This window comes from Charadrius vociferus, unplaced genomic scaffold (genome assembly GCF_000708025.1).
Source record: "Charadrius vociferus isolate BGI_N301 unplaced genomic scaffold, ASM70802v2 scaffold549, whole genome shotgun sequence".
Taxonomy (NCBI): Eukaryota; Metazoa; Chordata; class Aves; order Charadriiformes; family Charadriidae; genus Charadrius; species Charadrius vociferus.
The window spans coordinates 5235887-5245408 of NW_009650103.1; positions in this window are offsets into that span (position 1 = coordinate 5235887).

Genomic DNA, 9522 nt, shown 5'->3' on the forward strand with positions numbered 1-9522 from the left:
ACCGGCTGCGGCACTGCCAGCTGCACCGTGCGCCCCAGCATGTCATGCATCTTTGTGACAGCTGGATGTTGGGGACCAGAGCCTTGGCCTCCCTCCTGGCCCTGCGGCTGTCGGAGGGATCATCACCGAATCCCCGCTACCCCATTGCCTGATGTGGAGGAGACAGGCAGATATATGTCTCTGGAGCCCTTTCCGAGGGCCTGCAGCTCCCTGTGGTGATGCCGGCCAAGCACGGCACCGGGCTTTGCCATCCCTGGCTGATGAAGACAGCAGAGGCGCCAGACCCAGGCCAGGGTCTCCTCTTGACCTGAATTTCCAGCCAGCGTGGGACCTGCTGCCCGAAGGCTCCCTCCCCGGGCACTTGGACCACCCAGGGGCTCCAGATCCGCTGTGACCAAGTCCCGTCCTTGCCACGGGACATTTGCCACCTCTCTTTGCTGTGAAAGTCACGCTGCAGCATCGTCCCCTCGTCCTCACATCCCAGCAGCACTGCTCCTGCCTTGCGAGCAGTGCAATTGCCACACTGTGCTTCACCGAGGCTCCTCTCAGCTGCCATCGCTCCTCCGCTGAAGCCATCAGGGCACCACACAGTGGACAGTGTGATGCTGCTCTGGGGGTGAATCCACATCTTGGAACAGAGCTGCCTCTGCTCGCGTCCCACGTCCCCACAGCCTGCACCTCTGCAGAGCCTGTGCCAGCCCAGCATTGCGCAGGATGGGTCACCTGCACTCCCCCAGCCACAGTCTCCCCACCTGCAGTAGGGCTGGCTCTGCTTTGGAGCTGTCACGGGATGCCGAGGAGACTCCATGTCTCCAGTGCTTGTGCAAGGGAGCTGCGTCACCTGCAAGGAGACGTGCCTGCCGGTGGCTCTCAGCCCTGTAGGATGTTCCCTGCCTGGCCGCGGTGGAAGTGGTGGGGGAGCCCTGCAGAGCCTGTCCTTCCGGCAGCACGCCTCGCTGGGGGCTCTGTCCGTAGTGCATGGGACAGACAGCGCTGCTGACACCTCCTCCCAGGCACGCGAGACCCTGGTGATACGAGAAAGGTCATTCAGGGACCTCGACAGTGTTGTCCTCAAATGGAAATGTCATCTTTTATTATTTAGTGCTGATAGAGTGCTCAGAATAAAGGCAGCTGATGGCTGCGAGAGCTTCAGCTCAGACGGCCTCCGGCCTCTGCTCCCAGCCCTTTCCCGCACGCGACATGGCACGGAGCCCCCCAGGCTGCCGTCCTCCTCCCCAGCGGCTGCAGGATGCTGCCCGCTCCCTTCCCCGCAGGAGCAGCAGCTGTTAGCGAGGGGCTGCGCGGTCCCTCCGTGGCGCCTGAGCCGAGGGGTGCAGGAGTGTGTGGCTGGGTGGGATGGGGACTGCGAGAGCCGCTCTTCGCCAGCCCTCCCACCTCCCCCGGGCTCCAGGTGGGACTGCAGGAGCGATGGGCACCTGGGGGGGACCTCACAGGGACCCTGCCAGTCTTGGGAGCGAGGGGATGGGTCTCAGCTGTCTTTCCACGATGCCACCTTTGCTGCCCTTACCTCCTGCCTCCCCGCCTGCCCAGGCACCGGGCCCTGCTCCGGGCACGGAAACGCGGTCACAGCGTGGAAGTTATCTCGTGTTACAGACTCGCATTGGAGTGCCACTGCCATCGCCATGAAAGCAAATGAAAGGGTTTTGATCCAAATTGCATTTCCTCTCGTAGTGTGGAGTATGACGGCACATTAAAGCCTGTAATATTCCACTGCTGCTCTTTTGCATGATTTTTTAATTAAAAAACTATGGAGTAAACAAACATTCTGCTCTGGAGTAGCCCTGCAGAGACCCATCCGTAGGCACATTTACATCCCTGCACTTTTTCAAGAAAGTTTATATCTTAACAAAAAAAAATAATAATAATATCACCCACCCAAACAGTTAGTATTGGATAAAAGTTTGAAGTGAAAGGCAGCTGGCAACCTTCTCCAGCCCGTGAAATGATATTAACATTTTATTATTCTAAGGTGAGCTTTTTGAAACGGAATTTTAAATGTTACCCTGCTGTTCCAGAACACAAAAACCTTTAATTTTATGCAAATGAACAGCGAGGAGCTGAGCGCTTAATGTAAACGAACACTTTCTTTGTAGGAGAGGTTGGAAGAGAAAAAAAAAATTCCCAGGGATTCTTTAATTGCTGTCTGAAATTATGTAAATCCCACCGCTAGGCAGAACGCAATTATCCCGTGCCCCTCTCTGCCAGCATTGCTAATGTCTAACAAAATATCGGTGGGTGACATTTAGTCGAGGTAATGCAAATGAGAATTAATTTTTTTCCAAGACAAAGGGCAGCTAAAAGATCACCTCATTCATACACCGCGGAGGGGGGGCAGAGCCAGAGCCAGAGGGAGTCGAGGGCACCCGAAAGTTGGGCTTGTGGCACTCGGGGACAGCTGGGCCCCGGCCAGAGCTTATAGGCGTTCCTTTATCTTTTTATTTTTTAAAGGAATGAAGCCCGGGGAGGTGGGGGCAGGTTGCTTGTTTGTTTTTCTTTTTAATTCATGGTCATTCTGACACGGGGGCAGGGTGGGAACCGTGATTGAAACCCCCTAATGGCGCTGCCTGGTGTTGGGTAAAGGCGGCTTGTGATTTATCACCTACTTGTGCTGATAACTGGCAATAATTCTATTAAATATTCAGAGTGAGGCTTTTGCAACACAATTATCAAACGGGATTTGTTAGTGCAGAAATGCTTCACGAGCACAAAAAGGTGCTGCGGGTGCGGGGAAGGGGCCGCTTTGTAAAGGGCTTGCCTTGCCCCCGCTTCCACCGCGGTTGGGGTCACCTCCTGGGTGCCCCTGCCCCTTCTGGCGCTGGGAGGGCGGGGGGGACACTTCCCGTTTTTGTAGCATAAATCAGGGAAGTCATACAGGGATTTTCCTTCTTTCCTCTTTTTGTTTTCCTTTTTGTTTTTTATTTTTGGTTCTTGCAGTTCACAGCTACCTTTGCTTCCGAGCCCGCAGCTAAGAGCTTGTGACCCTGCTTACCTTTGAAAAGAGAAAAGGAAACCCCAGTGGGAGCCGGTGCAAGGCAGGGGCAGGTCTGTGTGAAGAGTGATGAAGTATACGGATGCTCAGAAGGCTGCGGATCAGGGTAAGAAGTGCTCATGGAATTATCCTTTGAAATGTACACTCTCTGCAGGGAGGCCCCGGGGATCATCCTTGCTGGAGGAGACGGGCTGAGTTGCACCATCTGCTTGGGATTTAGGACAGGCAGAGCTGTGAAAATATGAATTAAAAATACAGAGCAGCAGGAAATAGTTTCCTCTTGCCCTATCTTTTTGAAATTATACCAAGCAAAACTGGATGGCTGGTGCCACCTGTGTGCTGCAACGTTCCCAGCGCTGGGTCGCTGGCGGCCGGCAAGGACCCCCGGCCCCCGGCCCTGCACGGCACCAGCCCCACCTGAGCGGGGCTGCTCTGGCAAAGCTCAGACATGTCCCCATTTTTTGTATTCGGTTCTTGCCACGTCAGCTCCCCGGGGCGCTGCTAAGGCAGCAGGAGAGGGGCCAAAGCCTGCGAGGAGCCCCCAGACCTGGCAGGCTCTCCTGAGCAAGTGTTGCCAGAAGCCTGTGACTCACTCCACGGTCCTGTTTAGGAGTGTAGGAGCTCCAGTGCCGAAAGAGGAATGGACGCATCATCTGTTTCTCATTGCATTCCCTCCCCTTGAGTTGTTGAAGCCAATGAGAAATGCATTCCCCTGACGCCCACACCGTGACCACCAGCCCGCCCAGACCCCCCCCCAGCTGTGTTTGGCCCCCATGGGGGCTGCAAGCCCGTGCGCTCTGGCTGTGCCCATGCCAACGGTGGGGACGGAGGTGATGTGGTGCGACTGCAGGCAGAAGCTGTCCTTTGTCTGCAGGACACTGCTGCCATACAGACAGAGGCTGTCCTTGCCCTCCTAAAATTTATAATCTTTATAATCTAAGATTTAGACTCTTCAAAGCTTTATGCCTGTCTTTAACCTGTAGCACATGCATAGTCTCCATGGGATTTCTCATCTGCTAAGAGTTAAGCATGTACATAAATCTTTGCAGGCTGGGGGCCTAAGGCATTCCCACGCACACATGCACACACATTCCTGCGCACACGCGTAATGGAACGACTGCCGTGCAAACGCACTGGCGGAGCCGTCTGTGTCAGAGCGGGGAGGCACGCCGAACCCTGGGTGCTTGTGCCAATCTCCTGAGCATGTCTGGAGCATTTTGGATGCTGTGGGGGTGTTCAACTTCTGACACCTCCTTTAGCAGATTCCCTTTCCGTGTCTGTGTCTCCGGGAAGCAGGAGGGCGATGTCAGCAGGCAGTAATTGTGCCGGAGGTGAGCACGAGCATGGAGCAGTCATGCACAGTCGCAGACAGCATTTGGGTCAGACTGGGAACAGAAAATAGCTGAGGAAGCGCTGGCATGCCAGGTACTTGGCATGAAAAGGGAAGCACATTGAAGGCTCGCTGTGCGGCAAGTCTTTCCCTCGCCTCCCTGCCCCTGGTCCGCTCGCCTGCAGACGTGGCGGGGGCAGCGTGTGCGGCACCCAGGGCTGCTCTGCACAGGCGCTCCGCTCCAGCCCAGCGTGTCTCCTGCAGCCCCCGGTGCTTAAACGCTGTCGTGAAGATTTGTTACCAGGTTCCATCACATCAGCTTCATTTTCACCAATGCAAGCTGGTCTAATGTGATCCAGAGTTAAATTGATGTAAGAACCAGGGCAGCTTTTTCATGGACTGGTAGAACTGATAAAACACCATGCCAGCTACATTATGTCTTTCCAATAGACAGTGTTTGTGGGGTGTTTCTCCAGCTGTTTGTGTTGAGCAGCACAGTATTAGCAGGGGTCTGGTCTGGTCTACAAGAGTTCACTGTATGAATCTCCACGCTTTATTTCCATGCAGTAGTTTCTGCTGTCAAATGACCAAAAAAAAGAAGGAATACACTTCACATTTAAAAACACCCCTGTGAAACCCCTTTTTTTACCCCTGTGTAATGCTGATTTAGGTCAGATGACATGAACTTCCATGAAATTACTCTTTCAACTTCACGTCTGGTGTTTGCAATGTGAATGGATAAGGCCTCTTTAATTTGGGGTTAGATGATCCAGACAAAGTCATCAGGTGAGAAGCGGCATTTCGTAAATGTCGGGTGTTCTGCAGCATTCACTTTATTAAGGACTAAATTCCACTAGTTTCCCTAAAACATCACCTGCCCTCTAGGCGTAGTTATGGCCGTTAGAAACAAACCCTCGGAAGCGGCAGGCAGCAGGCGCGCACGATGGCGTTTAAGCCGGCAGCACGCTTCCGGGCCAGGCTTGCCCCCGCGCCGCGGCTGCCTGCGCCCGCAGTGGCTCAGGTCAACTGCTATTTGTCAAAGGCAGCCGTGGCCGTGGCCCCAGGCAAAGTGCTGATCACAGCACAGCACCCTCTGAACTGACCCAGGCATTTAGCCTTTTCTGAGAAATATTTACAGAAAGGTCAGCAAATGCTTTGTGACAAGACGCTAGCACATCCCTAACCCACTCCTTTCCCACTCCCCACCTTGCCCCACGTGCCAGGCACAGAGCAATCCGGGGCCAGAGGCCCCTCACGCCGACGTCTCTTCCTTCACATTGCACAAACACTGCTACGAGCTCCTGCGCCTGTGCAAGTGGGGACGTGTTTCTGTCTGTAACCCCAGCTCTTTCCAGAGGATGCTTTTGCATCAGCCAAATGATTTTCCTCGTGCCCCCACGTCGCGGTTGTGCTGCCTGAAGAGGAGCCCTTCTCACCGGGCTCTGCTTGTCCTGAGCACAGCCCCCGCTGCCCCAGTCCCCATCCCCGCTTCACCACCACCTCTCGGAGTCAAGATTTGGGAGCTCTGGTCAAACAGGGATGAACAGGACCTGTTACTGCACAGTGCTGGTGAGGGGGAGCGCGTTGCAGCAGGGTTACAGCAGGATGGCTCCGTGCACTGCACCGTGGCAGCACCGGCTGCCTTTGCCTGATGGCACCAGGTACCCCAGGCTCCAGAGCCAACTGCCTTTCCCATCCTATTGCCGATGATCTCTGCCATCAAACACACTTTTGCTGTGCCCACCGTGACTGTGCCCAGGCGACCTCAGCTACCGGGCACTTGCTGACCCATCCGATGGCTCCGTCTTTGCTTGCCCATCCCACAGTCAGGAGCGTTCACTGCCCGTCCTGGCAGCATCCCGTTGCTGCCCGTGGTGAGGCAGAGAGACAGACAGACAGACAGGCAGAGCAGCAGCAGGAACCAATCACTCCAAACAGATTTACCAGCTAGAAAGTTCCCTGCAAGCAAATAGAGCAGTGAGGGGCACATGGTCCTGAGGAAGAAACAGGCTTACCGTCCCTGAGCCCTCCCTGCCCTGAAATGGCCCGGGTTTCTAAGCAGATCAGAGTAAAAACCTCCTGTAGCTGGGTAATTCTGCCTCTTTCCGATAAGCCGGTAACCCCATTAATAGAGAGTCTGGCATGGAGGGAGCTGTGCTGGGAAAGCGCTGCACCTCAACATACACAGCAGATTAAAAAGGACTTAATCACAGTGCAGCCACAAAGTGCACTACATGGCATTATTCCTCTGAAATAAAATTTTATATACAGCCTATCTGAGAGCAGCACAAAATAAATACTTTTAAAATCTATGATTACTGTAGGGTTTTTTTTTAATTTTATATTGGTGGCTGAGTTCTGCTCTTGCTCCAAAGGATTAGAGGGATAATTCCATTACAATTTAGTAACAAGATTAAAAGAGCCAGTTATCCATTTATGGGGGTCTATGGAAACGAGCAGTGGCTTCTGGAGGTCTCAGGCTCTGGGTAGGTGTATCACTCACATCACAGACACATCCAAATCAGGTTAAGGCACAGGCAGGAGATGCCCGAGGTGAAAAGGTCTCCGAGGCCACCTGTCCCGGCTTTACCGCCAGAAGTGTTCAGGGCTTCGCAGGGCGAAAGGACGCAGATGAGGAGACTTTCTAGTGTGAACGGTCACGGACCGTAGGAGAAAGGAAGGAAGGGCAAGAAACAGTGCTCTAGAAATAAAGCTGTTCAAGCAACTCCCCCACCCCCACCCCCCGGGACCAAAGCACCAGTGCCAGAAATGTCAGTGCGGAGGAATCATTTCACACAAGCAGTGACGCCGGGGTCCCCAGGGCGGGAGGAGCCGTCTCCAGCAGGAGAGGCAGAGGAGCCCCAGCACCGACCCATGGGGCAGCTTCTCCCAGGGCCAGACGCATCCCCAGGAGGGAGAGGGCAGTGGGGTGCTGGGGGGGCTGTGACGGAGCCTGCCGGATCCTTTCAGCTGCGCAGAGCATGTGCGAAACACGTTATCAGCCAGAGTCCTGGAGGGTGCCAAGATTTGGCACCCTGGGAGCTTGGCATCTCTCCTATCTCCACAGCTGGAAGAGGAATTTGTGACAGGTTTCATGGCAAATTTAGTTTCTTCCTACTTCGAAGCAAATTCCTAAATTCTTGAACATTTTTTTCTCCAAGTTCTCTGCGATTTTCAGCATCAACAAAGCTTTGGCTCTGCAGGACAGGAAAGCTTGAAGTCAGCAGTGGGAATTCCTGACGCGCATTGAGTTATGCAGGATGCATGGTTTGTTTCTCATTCCTCCTGCCTCGCCCAGGTAACAACAAGGACACGGCATTATAATCATGCATCTGAGTGCCAACTTCACACTGGTGATCTGTTATGCAGTTATGAGGATATTTGGGCATTTGAGTTTAAAAGCGCTGTTCAGGAGCATTACTGAATTTCACTTGCAAGGACATTGGCTGAAAATGACCACTGCAGAAGACGCACACAGAGGTGGTGCGCAGGAAGGGAGTTATTTAGCTGTTCTAATGAGTACATGTGGGAAAGCATTTGCAGCGCTGGTCCAGCTCTGCCCTGCAGATTGGAACCCCACTGTCTGAAACTCCCTCGCAAAAAAATAACGTACCTGTCACGCTACATACGTGGAACTGGCATGAAACATTCAGGGTTAGAAACTAGCCACGGCTGGCATTGTTCGCTGTATCCTCTATGCTGATTAACTGATTAATTGATATTTAATTGATTGCACTGTCAGAGCAGGACTTTAGCATGTGCTGATTGTCTCGCTGACTGTTACTAACAAGTCTTAGGAGCATTTAGTATAAATCTGTAGGAATCGTGCATGCAAAAAGGTGCAGAAACTGCTTTGGTGGCAACAAAGCCCTGAGCTGGTAGAGCACGGTCAGTGAGCAATGCAATCATCCCCACGCAGAAAGGTCTTTCTTTTTGCTTTTAAAATAATTGTTTAGAGGAATTTAGATGTAGCTGAGTAGGTGGGGTAAGAAGTGTCCTCAGTTCTATTGCCCCAGCAACGAGCTGTGCTCTGCTTTCTGCTCCGAAAGCTCCTTTGAAGCATTTGTGCCGTTCTCGCACTGTCCTGTTTGTCCCCAGGAGGTCCTGCCACCGCCGTGGGGCACTGGTGCAGACGGTGGATCTGTGGTGGTGCCATGCGGAGCAGCAGCTCAGGGAGAGGAGGCAGGTTTGGAGGGGCAGCCGGGACGGGGCTCTGCCTTCCCCTCCGGCCTGCAGCGGGAGGGCAGGATGCAGCCACGCACCTGGTGGGTGAGTGCCATCCCCTGACGAATGGTCCTGTGCATGTATAGCACTTCTTTTGCTGTTTGTCAAGAGCTTCTTTAAAGGCCTCTCACTCTGCAGAGTTACAGCCTGTAGCAATCTGTCCTTTTCTCCTCAAACAAACCCTTTATAGGCTTGTTCCTGTGAAATTTATGGGTTGTTGGGTGAAACATTAGGAAACATTACATCAAAAATGTAGAATGCTTTTCCCAGCCTGAACCAAGGTCTGTGGCAAGTGCTGGCTGCTGAGCTATGGCTCTGACAGCCTTTTCTTCACAGCGACCGGGCTCCTAAGTCGCACCAGCCAGCACTGGGCACCCCTCTGCCGGGATGGGGCTGGTGCACCCGTGTGCCCCTTCAACTGGTGCCAGGGGGGGAACCGGGTTATGCCATTGCAACTGTACGGATGCAGAATACAGCCAGTCTGGTTCTTAAAAGATGCATATTTAGGTGTGCCGTGAGCCCCCCGAGTTCACGGCGGGAACAAAGCCGTCTGGAGAGCGGCTCTAAACGAAGTACGAGAATTTGAAAGGACCGATAGGTTTTCAGAAGAGCCACCAGACAACTGTAACAACGTTGTCGTGCTGTATTAGTTTAATGTCCACTTGAATCACTGACCTTAAGGTCTGAAAAGGACTAAATCCAGAAACGGATGATTTTTCCCATGCAACATGACAGAGGGGCTGCGGTCGCTCCTAAATGCAATTTTACGTTCACTTATGGAAATGCATTGTTCCTCGGCTGCTTTAAAAAAGAAACCAATATACGTTCTCTCGGAAGGGGTTAGACCTCAATCACCGCGCAGCCATTGTGCGCGGCGGCGGCGGCGGAGCGATGCTCCAATGCTACCCCCTGGTGACCGGCACCGCGCGGCTCCGCGGCCGGGGGGGCGCACCGGGGG